The sequence below is a fragment of the Ambystoma mexicanum genome, chromosome 8 (assembly GCF_040938575.1).
Source record: "Ambystoma mexicanum isolate Mex_15411 chromosome 8, UKY_AmexF1_1, whole genome shotgun sequence".
NCBI lineage: Eukaryota > Metazoa > Chordata > Amphibia > Caudata > Ambystomatidae > Ambystoma > Ambystoma mexicanum.
The window spans coordinates 1,280,195,510-1,280,213,958 of NC_090929.1; positions in this window are offsets into that span (position 1 = coordinate 1,280,195,510).

The window sequence follows — 18,449 nt, forward strand, 5'->3', positions numbered from 1 at the left end:
CTCCTAGTTAGTGAAGGTGTAGAATCTTTGCAGCTCAAGGTCTCCTCTTAGACATTTCCATCCTAAGTTCCTTAGACTGGAGAGTCGTGGGTGCCCCGCCCTAAGGGGGAGCTTTGCATCAAGCTCCTCGTGGATATTGCCAGCTTCATGTGTGTTTATTCGTGAGAATTGTGGCTCTGGAGTGCAAGTTTGCATACACCTCTCCCCTTCTTGCCCCACTTGAGGCAGGTACAATGTTGGAATCAGAATTTGGAATGTCATGGGAAGAGTGAAAGGCTAGCTGACTGGAACTTCTCAGCAGTTAGACACCCGGACCACCACACTAGCTTTATGGTGCTTCGCTGAAGAGAGGTAGCTCTGAACTTTACTATCTGAGTTAAATCAGCTCACTTTATGGTTATTTTGATAAAGTAATGCTGCTTGTATGATCTGGGATAAGCGTTAGTGCCACTTCAGGTTTTCGTTTGGGTAAAGTATTGAAGTGGAGAATGCAGTCTTCTTTTTAGGTAATGATGTAACTTAGTGATACATATATTAACAGCCCAGTATTGTCTCCATTCGTGTCATTGCCCTGTAATAAAACACCACACCTTTTTGTTCTACCCACAAGTCTCCTGTGACACGGGTCCTGGGCGGACGCCTAGATATTATCTGACATTTGTGGAAAGTTGAGGCCCACCAAGCCTATTTTCCTGCTTCCTTTGGGCCTCCTGCTCTGCATGGTCTTTAGCTTTACATGTGGGTTGTTTCACTGTTGTTAAGGGTTAAGCCAGGGCACTCATTGCAGATCTAATTTTGAGGTTTTGTTGTGAAGCAGAATTCCTATGATCCCTTGCATTAAATATGCTGGCTAGGGCTAATGGGAGTTGTAGTCCAACACATCTGGCGAGTGAAAAGTTGCAGACCCCTGCCTTATCTCATTATGTTATGTTTGGCCAAAATACACAATTCCTTGTACTCATTGAAGTGACACTTTTCTGAGATGTGTCTGATTCCTACCATTTTCGCTATACAGGGTCGCCCAGGCTCTAAGTAAGCATTGTATGGCACGTTTCTGCAGCAGGAATGTCTTGGTTCATAATAAGATATGGAACATATGAGTTTCTATAATAATATAAACAGTTTACCCATATACAAATGACTGGTTATTGGTATGAAACGTGCAAAGGCCTCACAGCATGGAAACGCCAGGGATTCTAATGCCGCGTGGCAGTCACTCCCCTGCTAACATGCCACCTTGCTCTAGCAGGAGTGCACCTGTATATCTCAAAATCAATTCTTTTCTATTTCATTTTTTTAAGTATTCTGCCTGTACTTTTCAGGGTTTCAGTTGCTATATGGAGTAGCTTGCCACAGACAGTGTTATGCTCTGTTGTCCTTGCATACAAAAAGGCATGGCAATGCCCTCCTGTTGCCATATGGTTTCAGGCTCTCATATTTCCAAGATATGTCAATTTTGTCCTGATTTCTTTATAAACGAGGTGTTAGTGTGTTAATCTCACGTTGCTGTGTCTGACACAGTGTCAGGATTCAAATGCTGCGGTTTTTATGTCTAGCAATTTCTGTATAAGCCACCAATAGTTCATTGACAGGATTTCTTCGAGATGAAGTGGATGGAGCATTGCGCATTGCTGTAAAACCATGACTGGCTGGGAAGATAAGAGTCATCAGAGATTCAGATAAGACGGGCTTGTAGGGCGGCAGAATTGCCCCTCAGACTGGCGATTCCTTCTTATGGTCTTCAATCGTGAGTCGCTTGTTGTTTCTTGTATTCTACATGCTGTAACTCTGCCTGTGGGCAATTGTTGTTTCCATTTTCTGAAGAAATTTTTAGATATTCTATGGTTGTAAAGACACTTGGGTGCTGGGTTTGAATAATGCAGCAGAAGTAGAGGCCTAGTCGGGACAAACATCTGGGCTACAGCACTGCATACAGGTTATTGTCTCCCATAGACGTAGGGTCTTGAAAAACACTTTTGACATATTGTTTAATTCAGCCTTTCTTTAATCTAGGCGGGGCTGATGAACTCTCACATTTTGCAGGGTGACCCACTTTGGAATGGCTAGCTTAAAGAACAGTTTTACTGTTGCAATGTGCCCCCCTGGCATGCAGACGGCATGATCGGTCGCTGCTCCTTTATACTGGCATCCACAGCTAGCATTTTAGCAAGATTTGTGTTCAGCCTTGTGATCTGGTGTAATATTTCATTTTGGAGGTGGATAAGTTGTGCTGCTTTTGTTGGGCTGTAGATTTAAGGTAGTTACCAGCTCAACTGATGTATGCACTTAACTCGTGCTTTTTGGGGCCTCTTTTGAGCTCTGTGTCACAAGGAGCTTGGAAACTCCTATGCTCAGCAGTTGTGGTGCCTTGAGTCGACATATCCGGTCTACTGGTTGCTGTTGGTCAATTCTGCTCGTCATGGTGGCAGCCGTTCCAGCCTTTGCTTTATTGGGGGGTTCTGCATAGTTTAAATAGCTCTGCTTAGGGCAAGGTGGTGTTGTCAATATGTTGGTGCGTCCTTTGGTCCTGCTCGTTGTACTCTTGCTTATCATTAATTGTAACTCATTTTGCAGATGTCTGTCTCCCCAGTTGAGTTGGTTTTCCTGTAGGGTTATGCTATACTCATTTCTTAATAAGCAATACGATGCATAGAAGCATGCATGTTATTGTCTTTTGAACTCGGAGTTTATGAAATGATAACAATGTTTTATGTCCCTTCGGTTTCTATATCCTTATGATGAGATTGTTTTCATGTGCTATGGTTTAGCCACATGGGAATATGGTAGAATCTCTTCTGTGATCATTGTTTGATGGTTGTTCTGGTCGCCTGGGTTTCTGTCTCCTCTTGCTGACATTGTTTTCCTGGGCTTTGGTTCAGCCACATGAGATTGTGAAATGAGCTCTTCTGTGATCATTGTTTGATGGTTGTTCTGGTCACCTGGGTTTCTGTCTCCTCTTGCTGACATTGTTTTCCTGGGCTGTGGTTCAGCCACATGAGATTATGGTAGGAGCTCTTCTGTGATCATTGATTGATGGTTGTTCTGGCGCTTGGGTTTCTGTCTCCTCTTGCTGACACTGTTTTGGTGGGCTGTGGTTCAGCCACATGAGATTGTGACATGAGCTCTTCTGTGAGCTGTGCTTGATGGCTGTTCTATCAGCCTCTTCTAATCCTGGTTTGTTTGGTGCAATGTATGTTACTCTATAGATAATGAGTGGATGAGATGCTGTGGATTGTCATTTGAAAATGCACTTTTTACTTGAATGTAAACGTTATTACATTGACTCCTGCACTTCCACAGCGTGTCCTGGTTTCCTTCCCTCTCACGAGTATGTGTGATATGTCTTCAAGATCTATAGTTCTGCTGGGCTCCTTAACAGTATCAGGATGATAGGCAATATAATGTCCACCCAGAGCAGAGGAGAAGAGTTACACATGATGTAATCGAATTTAAAGGGCTCCATAACTGCCTGTTCCCAGATTAGACTCGCACTCAGATAGAAGGACTGTGAGAAGAAAGAGTAGGGCTTAAGTGTCATGAAGATTACTGATATTTAATGATAGCATTTTTAAAGTACCACGTGCCCACATACACAACAAACAGGATGATTCACATGGATTGAGTTGTAATGTAGAGATTGACACAAGCATTGGTAGCATTCAGGAATAGTGGGAAGACATCAATAAAATGTCTTAGTTTCATAAACTATACAATGATTTGTTTCCAGCATTACGATGTTTCCAGCTGTGGAGGATGGACCAATCGCCTCACAAGGTCCAGTTTTCTAAATATGTGCACCCTTCAACCCATTGGTATTCAATCTTTTTTATGTTGAGCGCCCCTTGAGTAAAAATATTGTTGCTGGGCCTGCCAGGTGCCATACCTGCTTACAGTTTATATTACAAGCAGTCAACGTACTCACTTTTTGAAGGGACCCACGCCCCACTGGCAGAAGCAGAGGCAGCTTTTGGTGGGGGGGTTGACAATAGGGCACCAGCGGGAAGCTGGGGGCCCACTGGCCGTGCACTGGGGTCCAGCGGGAGCCAGGTGGGTGGCCGCCCCTTCTGTCTCCACCATGGCTCTGCAACTGCCTGTTGGGTGTCCGTTGAGCCCTGCTTGGGGAGCCCTCCCCAAAGTTTGAAGACCCCTGCTATAACCAAATAGGCAGATTCATTTTAGTGAAAATAAACTTTCAATATGAGGACCCACGCCCCCGAAGAAAAAAAAAACAATGATCTGGTTGTGGAGATGAGGAAATACACCACATGTGTCAAGGAACTGGGTTGCCAAACAAGAGCATTGTATTTCCCGTGGAGGCACGAGCACCACAGAACCAAAACGGACGAAGTAAAAAAAAAAACGAAGAAGAGGTCTTGCCATTACAGATCCACCAAGCGCCGACGCCATAGATAATAAGGCTCCAACGACGGTGTCATGTCTAACGGTTAAAGTTAGATAAATAAACGTCACGCTGTTTGGTCCTATACCTGATTGGGAGTACGTTCTGCAAGAGTGATCAATGTTGGTTTCTTCACATAGCATTTTAAATAGAATTCTTCACGACAGAACTTTAAAGCATTAAATTGAGACGTAGGCTACATAAATTCGTTGACGCTGCATGGTAAACGATGTTATTCTTTGTAGTGGGGATATTCAGCCTTGGCACCCATCGACTAGTCCCGCTTTCACAGAGATAAGCCGGAGAAGCCTTGCACGCAGGCCTTGATTTCTGAGTAAAGTCATACCCATGATGAAGGCCTTGCTGAGGATAAAAAAAAATAACAGAGAAACTTTCAAGAGGCAGCTCCCCCGCCAGTTTAGCTGCTGTCGACGATTGACGTACGCGAAGGGAAAACAGGCGACAATTCCTCGGCGTGGGGCTGGCCCCAGCCAAGCCCTGCTAATTGGCTGGCCGGTATCTGGCCCGCATCGCGAGGTGGCCCTCCCCAATTAGGCCGCGTTACTTTACAATGTTTCAGCAGTTCGTCAGCGAGCCTTTCATGCGCCCACCCGACCGTCCCGCAGGTGCAGCCGGGACCTTGGCAGGAAGCGGGCTGATTACTGGCTGGCGAAACAGCTACACTGTATTGTTCATCCGGCCTCAAGGCCTCTGCGGAGCATAAATGGGGAGGCAGCGCCCGCTCCGCAGTCAGCCTGCCTGCCCGCTCACCAGGTAAGCCCGCGCCTGTGCGCGCTCGCGGCCGCTAGCACGGCGCTCTTGGATTTTAAGTGCTGGCAATAATGATTCAACTGCATAAGGCGCAATTGTTTTTATTCCCTATGCTAAACGGCACGGGCATAATGCAATGGTAGTACAATAGGGTGACCAGACGTCCCGGTTTTTTTTGCTGCTCTGTCCCCCTTTCTCTAGATTTTGTTCCTATTCGAAACTGCAGTGTTTTTGGGAGTAGGTCTTATAGCCTGCAGACAGCAATGCAACTCTCGCACAGATGAAATGCTGCGCTTTACAACTTAAAGTACCGTTAGTTTGTGATACATTAATTATGTGTTTCTTTGAACTTAAATTCCCTTCTACTCCAAACGCTACTGAGGTGTAAAGCATTGACCGCCACTTCAAGAGTTAGTCCTACTTTTATGTTAGTTGGCCTGGCCCGGTTTGTTACTTTTTAAATCTGGTCACCCTATAGTAGAATCAAAGGAGCACGGTGTTCTTTTAAATCTTCATTAGAAAGTGCAACCATGTTATGCGTTTATTGCTTACCGTAATAATTGTTTTCCTCTCCCTCGAACCCCCCAGCCCCAAACACACACATGCTTATTCTATGCCTATTGGATGTACCTGTTTCCATCTCTCTTTGGGGGTGCGGGTGGAGTTCGATTAATCACAAAAAACGCTATTTTGTCTCTAAAACGTGCATGCCTTCCTCGTTTTGAGCCGGCGCGGAATGCTGCAGGTGCCATCGTTTACTTCCGAGTCAAAGGTCGTGTGTGCTGTGTACTCGTCGTTCGATTTTCCTATGCATATACCTCTTTGCGAATTCGGTCTAAAGAGGCATAGGGCATGGGGAAATTGGGCGGTCGGGGTCCTCTTCTGCTACTGCACGAATCTCCTTCTTGACAGAACACCGTGTTTCAAATATGTTGATGGCAATACGGTCCTCGCACACCAGGAAGAGATTTGATCCATGTCTGTGTCTGAATGTCAGCTGGTTTAAAATAACGGTTTATGTTTTCCTGACGGGCCGCTCTTGTCGTGTTCATGTGCTTTATTCACATATGACTGACATTTACTTTTCTGTGTTGCAGGTGCTACTCGAGCTGCCTGCAGCGGTGTCCGGTTGATCTCTCCAACAAACATTATTTTTTGTTTGTCTTGCATTAATTGTTTACGTGAAATTGGTTATTTTTGCGGCCATTAAAACATGTATTCTAAATATCTTCATCGAACCGCATATGTGAAGGATTCGAAACTGTAAAATGCTTGAAAACCAATACAGGTAACCCATAACATCGCCCTGTTTAACCCGCTGCCCTATTGAACTGGGGTACATGCAGAATATGTAACACGTCTCATTAAGGTGCACCATGTATTTCCAACTTCTATCTTTTCTTTAATTAAATGCACGGCTTTATTAATGCAACATGATTTGTGGTTTTAAAGGGCTATTTAACACCGTGTGACATATCGAGTTGTGTGGGATCGGAGCTTACAAATCTACTGGTTTCTCCCCAAACAGAAAATGCTTATTGCTAGTAAGTCTTATGTATTGGTGCATTCATATTTGTAGATTAGAAACGATTGGCCGTGGGCAGACTAAAGGTACGTGAAACCAATCGCGCTTTAGCACAACTGCCAGGTGCTCATCCGTTTGGGGGAGTAGGCGGGGGTCTGAAAAGTGCGACTCTCCTGATCTTTTGGACTACAGCTCCCATGAGCAATGTGGTTCTGGCTGGTGGGTGACGTGCGCCAAATCCTTGCCATACGTGACACCTTCTTCAGTCAGCACTACTTTGCATTCTGGGATTTGTTTTCACTTTTCACACTAAGTTTTAGCTTGTAAGGGAGGGGGGTCCTGATGATGCGAGACTTGGATCAGGTGTGCCATTTAGTCCGCGTGTACACATTGCAATAGTAAGTTCAATTAATACCGTCACTTAAGACGACCCCCCCCCCTCTAACATTTACCATGCCTTTGCCACTATCCTTCACCTCCCGAGCTTTTGCTGCCTTCCTTAACAACCCCCCCTCCCACATTCGCATGGAGTGCACAGTAAGTGAATGAGGGCGGTGCATTGCGTAGTCCATGCTGGAATAGGTAAGCGGGCAACACCCCGATTAGTTGTATTACTTAGCCCATGGAAGTACCTACTTGTGTAGCGGTGGGGACGTGTATTTATTCAGAACGGAATACTTGTGGGTCGTTTTTCAGTGTGATATGCCGGGGCGTGATATGTTTAATTAAATGGTGTACAACTTTTGACACACACAATCAATGAGAAACTGTTTGTAGACCATTGTGAAATGCATAACTATTCCTTTGTGTTTCAGACTCCGTTCATATTTCATTTGTTTTAATAAAGCAGTGTGATTTTGAATACAATGCTTGGTTTATTGCGTCTGGTGGAGGGGCTGTGTGAGGGAGGGGTTGGCGGGAGCGGCGAAGTGTATTATGGTCAATGTCTATTCAGCTGTGGCATCCAATGTCTATTCAGCTGGTGTTTGTTTTACACCCCGGTTTAATTCTCTTCACGCAGTGGGGTTTGCTTTTGTTTATCATGGCCCAGGTATTCATCGATGGTATGGTTTTCAAAGGTTCTGTGCAAGCTGTGCTGTAGCAAGCACGCGATATCGCTGACCCACCCACATACGTGATATGTGTTCGTAGCAAATCTGTGATTGGCGAACTAAAACTTTGGGTGCAGACCAGCACAGACCCTCATTAGTGTTTTGGGGGCGTCTTATGGGTGGCCTACGACTTAAAATAATTAACTAAAGACACCTGCAGAATCTATTTGAACATTAGTTATAATAAAAAAAATAGGCATATTACTATTAGGACTGCATGCAATACTACAGTTCACTATAAAAATGGGCCTCGCTTCACGAAGCAAACGTAGGCTTGCTAAGATGGGAGAAGTGAAAGGAAAGCAGAATTCCTATTGGTTGGACAACACTCTGATGCAAGCGTCATCGCGGGTGTTTGATGGGGGCAATGCCTTCTAATGCACATTAATTTTAAGGAATGCCATATTAAGGGGGTGCACACTGCGAGCCTAAGTAGCAGACTTGGTTCTACACCACCGGCTATGCCGGCCTCTTCTGTCCCTGCTATAAAGGAAGCCCTGTTAATTCATACATGCACTGCATCGCTGGGGTTCAGTCCGATATGCCCCTTGTTGCGTTTAATGCTCGTCTTCCTATCCCCTGTCCAATCAGTGCACTTTCGCACCTTGCCGCCACGTCTTGATGTCCAAGTGCACGGCTGCCATGCCAGAGACACCAAGGGGCCTTCCTGGCTTTTCCCGTTGCATTCTCGCGTTTGGAATTCCCCCTGATAAGTATTGGCCTGCAAATGCCAGCATGCGAGAACAGGCGCGTGTTTGGGGATGACCCGGAACCCCTTGACAGCTACGCAAGTGTTCCTCAAAAACGCACGTGTGTCGACTGCTCCTCCAACTCTGCTTTGCCCAGTAATGTGCATTTAAATGCTGCTCGAGGCGCAGATGTGGTAGCATGGGTGGGTTTCTGGGTAAACTAAAGCGTGTGTGTGCCCTATAGCCGGCAGTAGACCGTCCCTCTGATTACACTAGGTGCCCACAGTAGTGAGACGTTCAGACCAGTGGCTGTTTTCTGGAGTACTATCGCTTTATAATTCCTATTGTGCGTGCCTGGTAGAACACATGTTAGAACGCACAGCGGTCTGAGTTAATTGTTGCGAGTGACTGGGCGTGATTAGCCTGACCCCGGGTTACCAGGTGAGCTGCCCTGCTCCACAGAGACTCGTGTGGTGCGCCATCCCGAGTTGCCCCATTGCGTTTTACTGCTACGCCACAGGCATCCCTAGGTGTGTAAAGCGCCCGAGTTTCGGGGTGCGTGCAGCCAACCAGGGCAGAGCCCGAAACTTCTTTACAGTTACACACACAGACCAACATGCTAAACTCATCGGAGAGATGCGTGTGTGCACCTGGCACGTTCTTCGAAGGCTAGCTGGTAACGAATGTTGACCCCTCCGCCCCCCTTCCCCCAACTACGCTGCAAAATAAGCAAATAGGTAATGAGCGGCGCCTCCGCGATAAGCAGCAAAAAGAATGCCCAGGACAGAAACATGCATTGAATGTCAGAACACAAAACCGCTTCCTATTTGCCCATGGTGCTCCCTCTTGTAGGAATGACAGCCCTATTTAGTCTCCAACTTTGCCTGAATTCTAATTGGATTTCACGTGCCCAAGCAGGGTGGGGCGACCGGAGACGCATTCACTCTAAATTCGGACACAAAGTGGGGTCCCACTGCATTCGGCCTCGAGCGACGCATTTTGGGGAAGAGGGAGGGGGGGGGGGACACTTGATTGCACTGGCTTATTAAATGGGGTGACCAGACGTCCCGATTTTGCCGGGACTGTCCCGGAATTTGACCTGCGCCAGAATGCATTGAGCTGATCGGGCTCTAGACCCTCTCACATCACCCCCCCCCCCCCCACCTTGATGTTTTGGGTTATGTGCACCTGACATGGCTGACCTACAGAGATGTGACCCTTCAGAACAGTACAAAGGCACCGAACAGCCGTGGGTTCCCTGTTAAAGGTGCTGCAATTAAAACCTGTCATTGATGGCACCTGCCTTCATATGCTTACTTTACTTTTAAGGTACATCGTGATATGGGATTAGTATTTCCGTGCCAGGGGAATAAATGGAGTTGGGGAGGGGGGCAGGAGAATGCTCCTTCTTACTGCAGTCCTTAAGTTTGAGATGTGAAGGGGGGGGGGGTGAGTTAACTGCGTGTAACATTGATGCTGCAGTAGTCTAGTCGCATTGCAATACCTAAAGTCTAGATGCCCTCTTGCAAGTAAGTTTTCCCCTCCCCCACAGTCTCTGAAGTTAGTGCCTCGCTCAGCATTTGAACGGTTTACCATGCCCCCCCCCCCGAATTTTAGCATAGGAGCACCCCTGCCCAGAATGCATGCATGAACCCTTGCATTTATTTATTTCATTTATTGTCCGCACCCAAAACCGGAGGTATCGCAGCGTTGATTTACCCCCCCCCCCCCCACAATGTGGAATGATGCCTCGCGCCATTGCTGCCCATGTCCTAACATTAAATGACTGCATCTACACATTACAAAGCGATATGTTTCTTTTCATTGGTGCAGAAGTTCCAATTGTAGTGTCAGGCGAGAGGTGTTCAGCGCTGAGGCCAAGGTAGTCTGAACGTGTCACACCTGCCCTGGACCAATCCAAGCGCGCACAAATCCATGTAATCCCGGAGGCACGCTTGCTCCAAGAGTAGGTGGGCCTGATTCACGGGGGCTTGCGCCATCTAAAACACTCCCCTGACTCGGGCCCGCTGTGTACTGCGGTCTGTTGCAGACACTGCAAGCCCGCACCACCTTATAGAAGGAGAATGTTAACACCGTGTGCCTGCTGGAGAGCCAGGAAGAAATGGCTAAAGGGCAATGTCCAAAGTATCGCTGTATGGCATGCCGGAGCGATCTTTCACAGATTAGCAGTCACCCTTTAAGCAATTCGGTTGTTGCATTCTGGGATTTGTAGTTTGTCATTAATGTGGGCCGCAAGTCCCAGAACATAGAAAGAGCCAGCACTGGTGATCATGTGTTAGAAGGGGCCATTTGCCAACGGTGTCAAATGTCCCAAATAAATGAATTATGAAACTGTCCCTGCCCAACCGTACTAAGGTTGGGTTTGATTAACTCCCTGTTAGTGTTCAGACTGGACTGTTTGTAAAATCTGTAGCGTTATCGTCTGGCTGGCTACTCCGAGAGACTAGTGGGGCTGGGGCAGACGCACTCACTGGCATGGCTGGACTGGCCTACAGGGTACTCTGGCGATTTCCCAGTCGGCCTCTGCAGCATGGGACTTTTTTTTTTTTTCTCCTCAAATGTTCTCGTAGGAAAAGGGTTGGGCTTGCTCAAAATGTGCAATATGGGCCCACTTGGCAAATAATTTCCAGAGCCTCTTTTGGTTCCCAGTCCCCCCTTGCTCACTTGTCAGTCACTGACTAGGGACCGATTTGCCCTAAGACTTACCCATTTGTCAGACGTCCCTGACATTGTCCTGTGGCATTTTAGACCCCCCCCCCCCCTCCCCTCCCCCCCCTCCCCCCCCTCCCCCCCCTCCAGAGCTTTCAAGCTGCGTGTTATCCTGCCAAGATTCAAATTTATACTTTTTTTTTTTTTCTTTTCTCATTTCAAGTGCATGACTTCCGGTCCCTTCATGCAAAGAACCTTCCCTGTAAAAGGAACTTCTCTATCTTTTCAGTCTCTCGCATGCATAGCAAGCAGGTAGAAAGGTGGCCACGTTTGTCCATTTTTACTTTTCGTTTAGGTGGTGGAAGTGCAAGATTGCATGCCAAACCTATTGGTGCGGGAAGTGAATTAAAGAGAGGTTCCTAGGCAGCCTTGAAAAAAGGTGATGGCTTTACTGCAGCCATACACCAGCTCCTGGTATAATACAAATGTTTTAACCAAGTGTGCCGTCAACCAATGTGTGCGCCCCTGTATCTGTTCTTTGTACTAAACTCCTGTTAAAACAAGCTCTGGCAAAGCCAAACATTTTTGGGCACTTGTATAGTTATTGGATTGGCATTTTAGGACTAGGTAGTACCATTATGACAGTGCCTGGAAAATGGCTCTAGCCCCTGCCTGCACTGGTGTCTTAACTAAAGTCTGTTAAGCTAGAAACAGTAGAAGACTGCCCTCCAATGGTTTTTGCCTTGTTGCGTTCTGCGTAAGTGCCACCTCTCTCACTGCACGTTGCTAACTTGCCACAAGTTGCATGGATGGACATAATGAACCTTTCTAACCTGGCAGTACGGGAAGTGGCGCTTTGCTGTGCGACTTTGACCTCTATGCGCACAGGCACACCTTTTATTGTTGAAGCCAGATTTTAAACGCACGAGAGCACTGTGAATTTCAAAACACCATGTTAACAACACAATTACTAAGACCAATACACAGCGAGCAAGAACACACAGATCGGAAGTACACACCCGGTTAAAAGTCAAATGATGGAAAACTGCAGTCAGTAACAGTGTAAAGAAATGCATCATGGTATGGCATTTGTAACGCACCTATACACCAGCGTTTCACCATCCAGATGACACTTCTTTCAATCCTGTCCGCCACGATTGCACCGTGTGTGAAATGAGCCTGCAGTGCTCTCGCTGTGTCCGCATTCCACGGTTCTAGCTTCCACTCGCACAAATACCCAACCAATAGGCACACATTGTTTGGCTAGAATAGTAGGCCAGCAGAGGGGATAATGCCAATATCACTGTACGTAATGTAACGCTCATTTTTAGGTGCTGTGATAATAGGTGTTGCTATTTTTTTTTTTATATACTTTATATAACCCAAAGGGTTTTTAAAAGTGAACTTTTTATTTTCTTTCTTTGTTTCATTTTCGCTAGTGTTGCTATTATTAAAATGAATGGATTCCTCTCTTGGACTGTCCCCACTCCCCCACGGTGGGTGGGTAGTCCCTTGCCGCGGCCCAGGGGATGCAGGAGACCTGTGCACGCTGCTGCTCTTTGGGGCCGTGTAATAGTTTGCAGTTTCGTTTCTCCCCGGAGCACACCAAACACCGGGATCAGCCTACGAATACTAAACCTAAATAAATACCAATTATTATCCCTTGAGAGCCCGGGACAATCACGCCAACAGATGCTTCTCCTTTCGGTCATTTTCCTAAAGAAAGACGTTCCAAAGGTGTGTGGAATTGTGTTTCTTCCTTAGGGCAAAAAGGGAAGAGGCGAGCAGGCATGAGATAACCGTGAAGGCAGAGCTGGAGACTAAGTAGACTATTGAGTGCTGTACTACCATTGCGTGCTCATCATTAGTGCTGTCGAGGAGCGAGTTTCTGTGCCGAGTTTCCACCTTCTTACTGAATAATTTGATTAAAAAACAAAAGAAATATATTAATTCTGCTCAATCCGTGGCACTATCACGAGGGACCGGCCGCTTGTTTCCATCCAGTCTTGCCCGCCTTTTTGAGTTGCAGCTGGTATGATTTTTAGAACTGGAGGGGCGTACATATTTGTCCCCGATATGCGACAGTGACACAGTGTAGTGAGTTAGCCCCCACCAATCAACCAGGGCGTGGGGGTGTTCTCCTCTTGACATTTTTTTTTAAAATGATGGATTAAATGCTGCGTTTCAGAGCACAATTTTTAGAAACATTTCGTAAAAAGACAGTTTGCAAGAGACGTCCAATAGATGCGTCACCAACAGTGCACAGCAGCGTTTCTCCAGCACATTTTCATGATGCCTTTTCCCACAATACGTGCCAGTATAAAACGTTGTCACACTAGCTGTGCCCACACGTTTCCACGCTGACTGCACCATTATAGCCTAGTAGGCCCATATAAGAACATACTCCTGTTTGCTTTGCGCTTAATGCCAGTAATGATACATATCCGTGTTTGTTCTGCCACTATATGAAGATACACCAGTTGGCTTTACCATTAAGAATCCATGCCAAAGTATGTCCAAAAATGCCAGTCAAGCTTCATTATGCCACTGATCCTGCTTGCTTTATCATAGATGCCCAATACAAAATGGCATGCCTCAATAAGAAATGGCTAGACTGGTTGCATATAAAATGCCAGTCTTGCTCTGTAAGAACGCTTATCATGCGTGCTTTATCAACCATGGGCAGAAAAATTCCATGCTTGCTCCATGGTGCGCCACTGCCTTACACTTAGACAGAATCACATTAATGATGAATGTGATTGTGAGGCGCTGGGTGGTCTGGGGGCAGATTCCTCCCCAGAGCTGGGGTCCCAGGGTACAGCCATAGCAGGTTTTACTAGGCATACATTCCCAGAAAAAACTGCCATGCCCGCCCCATGAGGCCCAGAGCGCCTCACAGGAACACATTGTGGGCTTGCAAGGTCCTGGAGGACCCAGTCATGGTATATTTTACTGGGCATCTATCAGATGCCTACTAATAAATGGCATTCCTTCCCCACTTGCCCTCCAGCATTGATGATCAATTATGTGTAAATGCGAGGCGCTGGGGTGCTTAGTGATCAGGCATGACATGGCATGTGAGACACAAGGAATCCCAGCGGAGTGGGCTGGCATTCTTCACTGGGCATACCCAGTAAAAAAAATGCCATGCCTGCCCACTGGGCTCCAGTGCTTCACACACACACACACACACACACACACACACTCAACGTGATTGTGTGTATGCAAGGTGCTGGGGTGGCCCTGGTGCAGGCATGGTATTTTTTAATGCACATCTATGATAGAAAACCAGTACAAAAAAATGCAATCCCTGTCCCCACAGCGCCTCGGGAGGAGGCCTGTGGGGAGTGGGATTGTACACACCCCCACCCATCATTATGCACTCACTCATAACACACGCATACAAGCATCCTTCCACACATTTGAATAAAAAATAAATGCACATACAAACAGACACATTTACACTACATACACAGAGCAAGCACTCTCTCATTCAAACCAGCATCCATCATCCTTCATCCACCTAACGCAAGTATCCATATACATCATTTATATAAAAAAAAATATATGAACATTAACAAACTTCCGTTCTGCCATCGGTCCTAAAGGTTCCTCTCCAGCCCCTGCTAGCATAAACAGGAATCGGGAAGCTTCCTGCACGTGCGTGAGCAGACACCCCACTTCGGCCTGCTATGTGTGTATGTGCGAGGAGGCGCAGGAGTGGCCCCATGCACATACAGACCCCCAGCCAGCATTTCAAATGAGTCATGCAAGGCTGGGGAAGCGAAATGCACCCAGCTTTGCATGGCTCATTGAGCTTGCGCAGCTGGGAAACTGTAACTGTCAAAGGGAAATGGCGTTTCCCTATGACACTTCACAGTGCTCCCTCAGCTGGAAAAAAACAGCTCGGGGAGTGCTCGTATTTTACTGGGATGGCTCCTCCATAATGGGCGAGAGGGGGCCAAGACCCGGTGGGTCGCTGCCCCCTTGCCCATTATGGACGAGCTGCCCCTGACCTTTTTGTATGGATCCATCAGCATTGGGGTGGAATATACACATCCTGTCCATCTGCTCAAAGTTCTAATGGTCAGTGTATGAGGTGCACAGTAATTAGATAACCCCCCCCCCCCACCCCACTCTCTGGATGTTGACTACATCAGTAGGCCATTGGTAATCTACGCATCATAGGCGCCAAGTACTGGAGGCCCCATTGGACAATTGTTCTCTTGCTTCTGGAGCGAGGGGGGGGGGGCGAGGTGCAGAAACCACACTTTGCCCACAGAGATATGTTTCCACATTTCACTCGCCGACTGTGCTTCCCAAATGAGACTGCAGGCAGTGCCACTGCTGCTGGAGATAACGTACGATTGGCTTTTAAGCCATGCACATGAACGGCACTGCTGGTAATGCAGTGGCTGTGAGCAGTACCAGGGATCAGAGCGCAATGTGGAGTTCTTTGAAAACAGAGTGACCGTCCTAAAGCAGAAGGCTGTGAGGTGGCACAGCAGGTTAGGTCACCGTTATTGTGTTGCAAGCAACCTACACTAGACATCTAAGTTTAAAAAAAAAAAATCCTCTGTAAAATGTGCTGTAAAATACACGGTTTACATCTGGGAAGAGGTCGAACTTGGTTGGTTACTCTTACGCAGGAGGACATTTTTGCTGTGTAGTAAAAATCAAAAGTAGGCAAAAATACTGAGGACGACATCTCCGCTGCACTGCTTCTCGCCACACCCTGCCTTGCCAGACCACCACCACTGACCTGGAAGCCCTCTGAATGTTGACTACCCTACTCTGAGGGTGGCCTCTCCAGTGTGCTGCCTCTCTCCACACCTGGCCACACTGACATGAACACTAGACGGGTCGGGAGCCTATAGGGCTCCCGTGGATGCACCCATTTCCAGTCTTCATACAAACAAAATTCCCTGGGCAGCAACCCAGACACCTGGGAGACCCAGTGCATCAGATCACCTCGGTCCATAGTACATACTGGCACCTTGCTTTGTGCCTGGGCAATAACAGATGTCCGGTTGGCAGTATTTCAGGGGGATTTTCATGTGTTATGTTATGATGATTTATGCAGCGCGCCGCTGCCATTTACATGGTCTCCAGGGACTCACGTGGCTGGACCCAAGCTATGGATGAAGATGCATCTGGGAACTAGAAATGTCATTTGGGATAAACCTAATGCTACTCTCTCTGAGCCAATTGTAATGGCAAGAAAGATAGTTATTTTTATAATTCTAACAAAACATTAATAATCTTACCTATTTCTTCTAAATCATATCTAAACGTATCGCTGTGAGCATTTTCATGCCAATGAGGGCTGTTGAACCTGCAACAATGCTGTTGGTAAAGCCATGCTCCAACCTCTGAGCCACAGGGTCTCCCTTAAAAGTACAACATTGTTTTCATTATGACAAGTTGTCAGAGGTGTGATGGATTAAGATCCATCTGTGAACTAGCCCTGGCGTTTGGGATAAACGCATTTGCTGGTCTCTCTCTCTGAGCCATTTGTAATGGAAATAAATATATAAAACAGTATTTTATAATAGTAAAAACACAAAAAACAAATGTATTGTCCCCTGGTGTACAGTGCTCTATACCCATTTGAGTATTTTCATGCCAATGAGTGGACTTAACCTGCACTGTATTTAGCATTATGACATAGCTGTGAAATGTGTAATGGGTGAAGAAGCCTCTGGGAATGAACATTTGTAATAGAAATACATTTATAAAACGATATAGACCTTGGTGAAAAAGATGATGCCTCAGATAAAACATGAAAACAACTTAAGAGAACCTGGTGGGTACAATCTGTCATTCTAATCACACTTTTCAGTTTGATAAGTTTGCAGGATCCACTGTATCAAAGGGCGCCGACTAGTCGGGCATCAACAAGTTGCAGCTGCACAAGAGACCATGATTGTCTCAAAGTAGGCCATTTTGCATGATATGAGTGAAAAGGTGGATTTAGGGGTGTTTGATCAGATTTGATCACAGCAAACTGTTAAAAAAAAAAACAGTCTGTGTGAAATCAATTCTCAAATGATCAAACTCCACTACCCCAACCCCCTTCCCTACTCACCCGCCGCCTGGTCCGCTTCAACCCTGCGTCGCCAGATCTGTCCCTGTAACGCGGGATGGATCTGATGCTGCAGGGTCCCATTTTCTTGTTTTTTTTTTCTGTTACCTGCCTCTAATATCGAGGAAGCGAGGGACACCCCTGCAGCCCCCCCAGGGCTAATACATACCGAACATGGGGAGCAGAGGACACCCCCGCAGCCCCTGCTCCACACGTTTGGTATGTATTAGCCAATTTTCTTGTAATATATTCGGTTGAAGTGTACAGGCCAAATTCGGTCAAATGTACCATCCCGCTAAATATATTCGAACAAATATACTAATACCAAAAGGTGCACAGATACAGCATTTTCAAGGGATGTCTTCACACAGAGGATCCCTTACATAGGTCTGAATCTTAACAGAATATCAGTAGCTTCATTATATGTTTTCAGAAGTGTGGTGATCCTGGTGTGTTTGGTTTGGAGAGTGAAGAGTGTTTGCGAGTCACGTGAAAATGGGTGCTGTAACTGGAACACCCAGCATTCACACGTTTGTGTTGCTGATATCATAGACATGTGCTAAGCGCTTGAATAATTGTATTCTTTTTGTGACCACTGACTCTATAACTGAGGCACACTCTGAAACTTAGGTCATGTGGTATTGACACTGAAAAGTCATCTGACAGGCAATCGAAAGCAACAGATACAGGGCTGCACTTTGTCAAACTTTGCATTGAAGAATGTCATTACATTGTCACCCAGCTGTTGAGACGGGTCCTGCGACGTGGCTGTCTGTAGAAACAGTCCGCTGCCTGAACGTTTGGAACAGTCCCTTGCAAGAGTTGGCTGCTTCGTCAACCCTGCTCTGGAAATAGGATGCTTTAGTATGGTAGACATGTTTCCTGAAGCCCATACAATCAATCAGTCAAGTATTACCTCGAAGGTAGAGTCCAGACATCACCAAGAAGCTTTCTTGCACTCATTACCATTCAAAGTGGAATACAGCTCTTTTGTTTTACCTTTATTTGGATCATTGTGCAGAATGTATCTCAGTCATGTTTCAATTCATCATGCCACTTATATCATTCCATTACCCTAAATATATAACTATAGGAAAAGCTATTGTACCGACTATGGCAGGTCACAGACATGTTTTACAGTGCAAGAGATCATAAACTTTAAATTTATTTGGGTAAAAGTTAATTTTCTTTTTTAAAT